Here is a 10653-nt window from a genome sequence, read left to right on the forward strand (position 1 = left end):
TGTGAAAATGAGCTGAGAATTGAACAAATAATTGTAATGTGGCTCAGATGAAGACAGGAATCATGTCTAATGATTAAGGAATAATCAGGAATAATCCTGTGTATTACCTTACAAATGGTTGTCAAAAGCAGCAATGCTACGAAATGCCCCATATTTTGTAAGAATGTGTGATGTGTATTATTATTTTGAATTGGCAACACAAAATTACTAAGAAACCAGTACTGGATCTTCTTTAGCAAATTTGATGCGGGGCGGTGATTTCTGTTTTAGACCACTGGATCCCTCTTCACACAAAACATTTCGTGGCCATCATTTTATTATTTTCTGTTACTTGTTATGCAACAGCTTTTTATTTGAATATTGAATAAGCTCACATTTCTCACATGCTCACATGTCTTTAACTGTCTACACCCAGGCTTTCCATCCTTTTGTCTTGTGATGAAGTATAACATCTCATTTCTCATGACATCATACTGTAAGGAGATTAACAGTAAGGTTTGAAGAAAACTGTAGAGACATTTATGCCATGTGGCTTTTGTCCCTGGATTTAAGACTAATGATCTTTATTTATAACTATATATTATTATTATTATATTTCAGTATTATTATTATTTCATATATATATATATATATATATATATATATATATATATATATATATATATATACTGTATGTGTGTGTGAAATATTCTTATAACATGACCACCTGGATAAAAATACAAAAAAAAGCACATGAGTCCTGTCCTGAGTACATCCGGAATATGCAGGCCTCTTTGTTAAGTGGTAATTGTGTGGGCAGGGGCCTTTTTTGATGAGAAAAAAGCTGATCAAAGGCAGCGATGTGAGGCTTGTAACACACTGTCCCCATGGTGCTGGGATAAGCATCCCTATCAAATATGCTCAAAGAATATGCTTGAGCTATAGCCATAAATCCCCCAGCCCTGGATCTGTCCTGCGAGAGGAGAGCGAGGTGCAGCTCCTCAGAGGAGAGCTCTTTTGTGTTGAGGCTGGTCGAGGAGAGCGGGGTGCAGGTTTGTGTGGGGCCCTCGCACACATGAGAGAACACTCTGAAAGCACATTAGACTCTGATGAGACACTGACGGACCGGAGGAAACACAACGTCTTACAGTGGACGTTCCCTTATCTGTCCGCATCGGAAATGTTGTAACACTCCTCTCTCTGCTTTATCTCTTCAGTTTCTCACTCACGTCAACAGTAATTGAGCTGTCCACTGCCAGTCTTCATGGACTAGTTTTGTACTTACAGTCTACAGAATAACATATGGAAGCTTATTTCCACCAAGGAAAATAAGTATTTGCAACTGTTAATCTCAAAATTGTGAGAAATGAATGAAAATTCAGTATTATAACATATAAACTCACAATTGCAAGAATAAAAAAAAATTCAAAAGGTAATTGCAATTTATCATCTCACTATCATCTATAATTCATAGTATATTGCAGAACTGAGATTTTTTTCTCCCTCACAATGCTTTTAAAAGTGAGAATTGCAAAAAATAATCTTGAAATTGCAAGAAAAAAATAGCTGTTTCTGCCAAGAAAAAAAAAAAAAGGTAATTGAATTTTTTTATCTCATAATTCTGACTATTTTAGGTTTAAATAAGAAAAGTTTAAATCTCTAAAATCTGAATTCCAAAAAAAAAAAAATAATAAATAAATAAATCTGAATTTTACGATGCCGTTTTAGAGGCACGTAAAAAAATAAAAATAAAATAAAAAATACGAGAGTAAAGTCGTAATATTTCGAGAATAAAGTCGAAATTACGTGTTTTGAGGTTGAAGTATTTATGTTTTGAGAATAAAGTTTTTATAGGATTAATACAAGAATAAAGTCGAAATATTTTGAGAATAATTTATATATATTTTGAGAATAAAGTCGAAATATTACAAGAATAAAGTCGAAATACTTCGAGAATAAAGTCTAAATGTTTCGAGAATAAAGTCAAAATACTTCGAGAATAAAGTTGAAATGTTTCAAGAATAAAGTCGAAATATTTCAAGAATAAAGTCAAAAATATTAAGAGAATAAAGTCTAAATGTTTCAAGAATAAAGTCGAAATATTTCGAGAGAATAAAGTCCAAATATTTTGAGAATTAATTGTTTGGGGAATTAAGTTGGAATTTTTAGAGGATTAAGTTTGAATTTTTTGGGGATTAAGTTTTAATTGATCAAAATATTTCAAGAATAAAGTCGAAACATTTCGAGAATAAAGTCGAAATATTACGAGAATAAAGTCAAAATATTAAGAGAATAAAGTCGAAATGTTTCGAGAATAAAGTCAAAATGTTTCAAGAATTTAAATTGTAGAAATTAAAGTTATAATATTTTGAGAGTATAGCCTTTATTGCAAATGCAAATGGCCTGGATTGAGAGCACCGGGAGTAATTCCGACTATTTTAGGTTTAAATGAGAAAAGTTTAAAGAAAATGTTATAATGTATAAAAAAAAAAAAAAAAAAATGCAGGAACTCTGAATTTTGTGATAAAATGTCAACTTTTTTTTTTAATTTGTAGGAACTCTGATTGATGCCCTTTTAGATCATTTAATTAATATGTATATATTTATAAATAATTAAAAAAAGGTAATTGCTGACTTTTTCAGCATTCTCATGAAGTCACAATTGCGTGTCATAAAGTCAGAATAGAAATACATAAATTCTGAGAAAAAAAGTAAATTTTTTTCCTCAGATTTGGAATTTATTAACTGCCAACAGCAAATATTTATCTCACAATTCTAAGAAAAAAAATCTGAATTGCTATATAAATTCGCAATTTTAAGAAAAAAGTCAAGTCAAGAATTACAAGGGAAAAAAAGCCAAAACTGTGAGATAAAATGTCACAATTATTTTTTTTATTCCCGTTTTTGTTACTGAATAAAAAAGGCAATTGCTGACTTTCTCAGAATTCTCAGAAATTCGCAATTGCATGTTATAAAGTCAGAACTGCAAGATATAAATTCTGAGAAAAAAGTTTGTCTTTTTTCCACCGAATTGGACTTAACTGGAAAATGCAAATATTTATCTTACAATAAGAAAAAAGAAAAAATCTGAATTGAGATATAAACTTGCAATTGTAAGAAGAAAAGTCAGAATTGCGATAAAAAAAAGCCAAAACTGTGAGATAAAGAGTCACAATCAGTTGTTGCTATGATGTTGCTGAGGTGGTGGCTTGTTGGTCTCAGTCAAAAGAGTCTGACAATCTGTGATCTGGTCTGGTTCCTAAATGTGGCTCAGGTTCCTCGTCCAGTGTCAGTCTATGGGATTGTTGCAAGTATATTGTTGGGATTTCACCTGTTGTTTTGTTTTACAGGTGAAAATCCTTAGGGTTAGTATTAGTATGAGCTTTGTTGCTTGTAGCAAACTATATCAAATTTAATTAAAAAAAAATTGTTTTCAGTTTTGCTTTTAGCTGAATGTAAACTTTAATTTCAGTTTCTGTGTTTTGTGCATCACTAAAGTGCGGTTCACTGCTCGGTGTCATTGTTTATGACTGGAGTCAGTGGGTCTGATTCTTGCCCAGGGCCTCATCCATTGCTTCCTGCTAACGGTGAAGTCTTTGTGTGTCTGAGTGTCTTTATCCTGAGCCTGTGGCAAACTCTGCATCTCAAATGAGCCTCGCACACATAACCTGCAAACAGAGCCGTGATGGAGAAGGTGAAGGGTTACGGCACAGTATGGTCTCCTCTTCCCCATCCAGACCCTTATAATGACAGCCACAAACATCAGCTCGCTCCTCCTGTGCAGCGCTCCTCAGACAAACACACTTCACACTTCCTTCCTTCTTACTTGCATACAAAGTTTTTAAAATGTCTTTACTGTTTAAACCTGACTACATAAACTTTGGACAGCACACATAACATTAAGTATCATACACTGTTAAATGAAAATTGGGTCACACTTCAGTTTGAGGACAAGTTCTCACTATTAGCTAACTATTAACTTTTGCCTTAGTAAACTCCTAATTTGCTGCTTATTAATAGTAGGTAGTTTGTTAAGTTTAGGTATGGGGTTTAAGGATTAAGGATCTAAAATATAGTCATACAGAATAAAGCATTAATATGTGTTTTATAAGTACTAATGAACAGCCAATATGCTAGCAATATGCATGCCAATAAACAAATAGTTAATAGTGGCAACTGGTCCATAAAATAATCTGTTACTGCAAATTGGTAACACTTTACAGTAAGGACCCATTATCAATGATAGTTAATGCATTAACATTAACTAACAATGGGCAATGCATTTATTGTTTATACATTTTTGTTACAACTATTCAATGATATTTCATGTTAGTTTGCTTAGGTCCATTAAATAATAATAACAGATGCAACTTTTGATTTTAATAATGTAGGCCTGTTAGCAAATGTTGAAATTAACAATTTAGAGCACTGCATTTCAGCGCTGGCCTGATGGGCCCCGACTTTTTTACATTCCTCGGGCGGGGCTTCGGACCAATTTTCATGTCATAGTTCAGACTTCTAGTTAAGCTTCTTCTTATTTTTATATTTTAGACATCCATCAATAAGTAATGAAAAAAGATTGCTGCGCTGGTGGAAACATCATGAGACCGTGCTACCACGACTGTCTTCTCATTAGATGCTCCTTCAGATAGAAATGCATCTGTACAGATTATGATTATAATAAAAGAGTTTTTGTTTTCGATTTTTTTTATTTCGTTAAGTGGTAATTTAAAGCTTTCTATAGATATATTTATCATGTCTGTGAGGCATGTATTCGCTGAGTTTTGGTTCATTTTTGTGAAGCGCTCCTTTTCAAGACCGAGATGGCAGAAAGCACATCTTATTTGTTTTCTTTATTTTATAAAAGCACAAAGTTTTGTTGATATTGTGAGTGCACACAAGTAAAATTAGACCCTTTACATTTCCGAATGATATATTACTCTTACCTTTATGAGCAAATATGATGGCGTAGCCTATTTTAGGTTATTTTGTTTTTATAAAAGAGTAAATGTTATGCCAAAGCGCGCTTCAGCTTCCACTCTCCGCACAAACTTGTTTTTCTAGTTTTAACATTTAAACATTATGTGCTTAAACTGTTTAATTATATCTATCGATTTTATTTTAGACAAGTTGTGATGATTTGAGAAGGCTTATGTTCTATTTTTTTTCTTTTATTCAAAATATTTCCAAACGTGTTAACTATATCAGGAAATATCTTGATTCTCAAATATGTGTAAATAAATGCATTTTGCACCCTTATAGATTACGTAATTTGATCAATAAATAGTGATGGGTAAAGTAGACTAATAGTGTAATCTATTAACTACACAATAAAACCCCTGACTTTTTATTTAAGTAGGCTACCAGTCTACCAAATAGGCCATGAGTGTCATGCCATAAAATATTTTTAATACGACTGAATTTGTATTTAATGTGAATTTAATAACAATATTGTAAGTTACTAATTAGGCATATAACACGTTCATTTTACAGAGAGGAAAGAACAACATTATCAAAGAACATTTTCATTCAGTCTAGCCAGAGTTAAGGCACTCTCAAAAACTCCCATTAAAACCACTGAAGCTGTTTACACTGTGAAATGAATATCTTGTATGCACATCTGCAGTTTTTTGTTTCTGATGAGAGAATTCAGTCAGTGAGCAAGTGAATAAAACAGCGTTTCAGCCATGACTCATCTGAATGCCTCTGATTGGCTATTGCATTCATAAGCTCAACAGAATCGTGTGTGATTGGTTTTATAACCAGCGCTCAGCGCCAGCCAGCGAACGCAGCTGATGCTGTGCACTGAACGATCTAATCAGGCCAGTGTGATTGTATCAAATATAAAAAATATTATTCAGCTATTTTTGTCTTTTGGAAGCTGCATTCAAAATCCTCTTGGCTCAGAAATCTCAGAAAATCAGCTATTTTTGTCTTTTGGAAGCTGCATTCAAAATCCTCTTGGCATACCACAAACATTTGTATAAGATTTATTTATTTATTTTTACAAAGCGAAATTAACCATTTTATTCAATCATGCATAAAAAGTGATAAAAAGTAAGTGAAGACATTTAAAATTATTTCTATTGTATATATAATGCATTTAAAAATAAAATCCTGAAAAATAAAGTGTATTTTTTAAAGAGAAATTTACAATTTTATTCAATCATGCATAAAAGTGATTACCATTTCCACACAAAATATGAAGCAGCAAAATTGTTTTCAACATTGGTAATAGATCATGTGGCACTGAAAACTGGAGTAATGATGAAGAATATTCTGCTTAGCATCATAGGAATAGCATTATATTTTATAATAAATTAAAATTGAAAACTTTTTTTAATTTGTACTAATATTTCACAATGTTGCTGTTTTTTAAACTTTATTTGGTTCAAATAAATTTAGTCTTAATGAATAAAAGATGTTTATTTCAAAATCATTAAGAACTGTAATGTTTCCAAACATTTGTCAGGTACTTTAATAATAATAACAATTCTATTAATACTTTATTATAATATATTAAATTGTTATCATGGTTATTAGATGCTGCTTATTTGTTTTTACAGGACAATAGTATTATTAAAATATAAGATTAATCTTTTAAAGTGCTAAAATATATATATTTTTAATAATAAGTAATGGGGGCGTGGTCAGATTTTCCTCCTTTTTTGTCTCTAACTGATCACATGCCTGATTCATAATTGTTTTTTTTATCTGTGTGATATAATGGTTTATTCAGCGTGATTTTATTTTAGTTTTTATGTTTGTTAAAAATTTTTTTATATATTTATTTGCATTAATTTAGTAATATCTGAGGAAGAAATTCATGCAGGTCTGCAATGACATGACATGAGGGTGAGTAAACGATGACAGAATAATTTATTTATTTATTTGGGTCTCTGCCCCTTTAAGGTAAAAGTGTACCTGTAATGCACACTAGAAATGTTTGGTGTGGACATAAGTAGTGTATTGTCCTCTCCTCATAGCAGGTAGTTTGTGATCTTGTTAGTATTCACAGGAGACTCTGCCTGTCACACAGTAATTGTCTCAGGTGTGGAGGTTGAGCCCCAACACAATCCTGTCTCATTAATTACCACATTCACACATCTGTTTGTCAGATCAGCTTCAGATGCGTCACACAAACAGCTTAAAGTACACTGAAAAAAAATTAACCTATAAAAATAGCTTTATTTATTAATCTAAACGAATAGTTTTTAATTCAAATAAAAAGATGTTTAAAAAAAAAAAAAAAAAAAAAAAAAAAAACATTGCTAAATCATGTTAACTTAAGTACATCTTTCAGTAATGTTTCTCAAATGTAATCATAAAACTATTCCAGTAAGGAGCAATGTGACAAAACACATTGCAGGTTTTTATGTCACATTATATTGTGTCCTTTAGTGTACTGCTAACATTTTTGGGTTAGAATGCAAAATAATTGCTTTTACTTATTGTGTCTTAACTGTATGCTTTTTGCTGAATTATACATGCAGCAATGAACATACAACAACCACATAACACACTATTGTATTTTATTCTTATGCATTGCACAGTGCTTCACATATTCAAATTTATATTCTAATAGCAATCAGATAATAAACAAATAGTACCCAGCATACCATTTGTACTGTACTTTGTGCATTAATTCGGTTCTCTGTATTTCTTAAGTAGCATTAGGCTGTCCTGGTCATTTTTGCAAGCTTTTTTTTTTTTTTTTTTTTTTTTTTGACAGCTGATATAAATGAAGCCGTTCAAAACGTGATTCTGTGGATGATCATGTTTTACTGTTTACATGTTTTCATTACAAATCAGGTTGTCTTCTGAGTTTTGAGCGATCTTTAATTGTTTCTTCATTTATCTGTTGTGGTTGAAAACAGACACCCTGACTGAGAAAATCCTCATTGTTTTGTATGAGATATATACTTTCCTCATTATTTTATCATATATATTTAAAAACAAAAACATTCTTTACTAGCTTCAGTATATGTAGTGACTGTGTTAGTAGCTTGTAAAGTAACTACTCTTTCAAAAGGGTAAGAAGACTGTGGTTTACTCACTGCTTGATATCAAGCAAGCGATCTGTCAGTCTGTTTTGTGTTTAATCCCCTGTGATGGGTTCATTTCCAGTATCCCAGCAGAATGAGCGGTCAGCGTCAGTGTGTTTTGGGAAGTGACCGTTACGGCGCACATCGTTGTTTGTGGGACAAAGGAGATCAGTGTGTAGTTTTTTTATGAATCACCAGACATGGCTCACCGGCAGCGCTGAGGTGCTAATTATATACTGGAGGAGCCTTTGTGCGTTATTTGATGTGAAGCAGGAGCGGTGGGGAGGAGAACATGTCTGTGGGATTAATCCACTTTGGGGCTCTCTGGGTATTTACACACAGGGGACCCATGATCACATTTGGCCACATCTGCAACCCATTTGGCATTATGCTGATTCATCTGCTGAACATACGAGCCACATGTATGGCACACAATAGATCCCAGCTGAAATATTACTCATATCACAGCTTTCATACAGTCCATCATGCACGATATATACATATATGCATGTGAACAGCAGGATATTTTTTTAAGGCACATGGATTTTGTGGAATTCATAAGTATATATGTTCGATTCGATTGTTTGTGAAGTTAAATTTGTAAGATCAGAAGATTGGCATTGCCATGGGAGTAAAAAACCTAAAGTGCACTGACTTGAATGTTATCATATGATTCACACACTGGGTAAATGATACAGGAGGAGAATTTGATTTCCCCGTGAGTAACAAGGCCTGGATCAAGTGTCTGTGTCAGATTGGGTGTCACAAACCAGGGTAGAGACGGGAGGTTAGTAAAATAACAAGGTTTATTGAACAGTCTGAATATAGAGTGAATCGCAAGTGAGAATAATGGCAGTGGCAACAGTCCAGAGAGAATTACTTGCAGTCGATAATTATCTTGCAGTTGATAAGTCTGTTCTGCTCACCAAGGCTACATTTATTTGATCAAAAACACAGTAATATTGTGAAATATTATTACAATTTTAAATAGCTGTTTTATATGTGAATATATGATAAAATGTAATTTATTTCTGTGTTCAAAGCTGTATTTTCAGCATCATTACTCCAGTCTTCAGTGTCCCATGATCCTTCAGAAATCATTCTAATATGATAATGATACATTTTATTTCCTTTTTTAGGTTTCTTTGATTAATAGAAAGTGAAGTGAACAGCACTGATTTGAAATAGAAATATTTTGCACATTATAATTGTAAATATTGTGACATGATGCATGATATGCTTAAAATCTAAAACAAACTGTATATTGATGAACAAGCATAAAAGAAAGTTTTATATTACAGCATAAACAAATAAAAATTATAATTGACATTTTATCTCACAATTTGTGGTTCTTTTTCCCCCAATTGTAAATATATATCGCACAATTTTTTTGTTCTCAGAATTGTGAATTGTTTGCAATTGCAATTCTGACTTTTCTTTAAATCCATATATATTTATATAATTTGCTACCCGAATCTGATCTAGAATTAAAATTCTATGCATGAGCGTTCATACACATCACAAAAACAGAATTTCAGAGGTGGTCTGTTTTAGGACCATAACTCAGGACAGACACTGATGTCCTGTCTGTGTTTAAGAGCCTGGTCAGGTTAAATATCTTGACCTTCTGGGCTCACAGCACTGAATTCCCTTTCCCAGGACAGTCAGGGTGACAGGCATTGTTGCTCCTCTTTTTTTTCCTGGTCTCCTCCTTTTGTCTGTTTTATTTAGCTGGCCGTGCTGTCTCAGTCGGGGGATGGGCCGGGGTTAATAATTGAAGTGCTGTGGTTAGTGTAGTGACCGTGTCGTCCCCTTCTTCTGCAGGTCATTACTGAATTAGAGGTACACATTCGTCATCATAAAGTGGATCTCTCACGAGCGCTCTTCTTTATTCTCCTCTCTTCCACTTCCCTGTTTTCACTTCAGTCTGGGGGGTGTGTGCTCATTACGCTCGAGGTCAAGACTCACATTCTTACACTCACTGTATTCAAAAACAGGAAACTGAACAAGACAACAACACATTTACACCTGCAGGAGGAACCCTAATCAGAGCTGTAACACCTGACACTGGCAGCACAAACCCCTGCGCTGTCCAGATTTATCCTGTGTTTAAGCTGGTTTCTGCTATGAATGAAAAGAATACATATAAATAATTAAATATATATATATATAAATTTTTTATCTCACATTTCTGACAGAGAGCCATGTTTTCATTTTTCTGAGCGCCACCTGATTTATTTATTTATTTATGTTTTGTATCTGCTGCAATGACATCCTGCATTTTAGGGTCATTGTATGTAAATGTAGTGGCATCACAAGGTCTTCCACTTCTCTCCCATATGTTAGTGACCTGTTCTATTGAGCAATCGAGTGTTTCTTGTGTGAGATGAAGGATAAGTAACAGTGCAGGTGTTAGGTAGAGTCTTTTGTGTGGTGAAAGAATGGGGGAATTGTGTTTGTTACACACCTGAGTCTCCTCACTGCACCTGCTATACACACCTGTCCTCACTCTCTCTCTCGTCCCCCATGGGAACCAATCAGAGGGATTATTTGAGATCTGACACCTACAGACATAGTGGCGACAGAAGCTTCTATTCTCAAGCAGCAAGCAGAAAAAAACTCCAAAAAG

Source organism: Cyprinus carpio, chromosome B16 (genome assembly GCF_018340385.1).
Source record: "Cyprinus carpio isolate SPL01 chromosome B16, ASM1834038v1, whole genome shotgun sequence".
Lineage (NCBI taxonomy): Eukaryota > Metazoa > Chordata > Actinopteri > Cypriniformes > Cyprinidae > Cyprinus > Cyprinus carpio.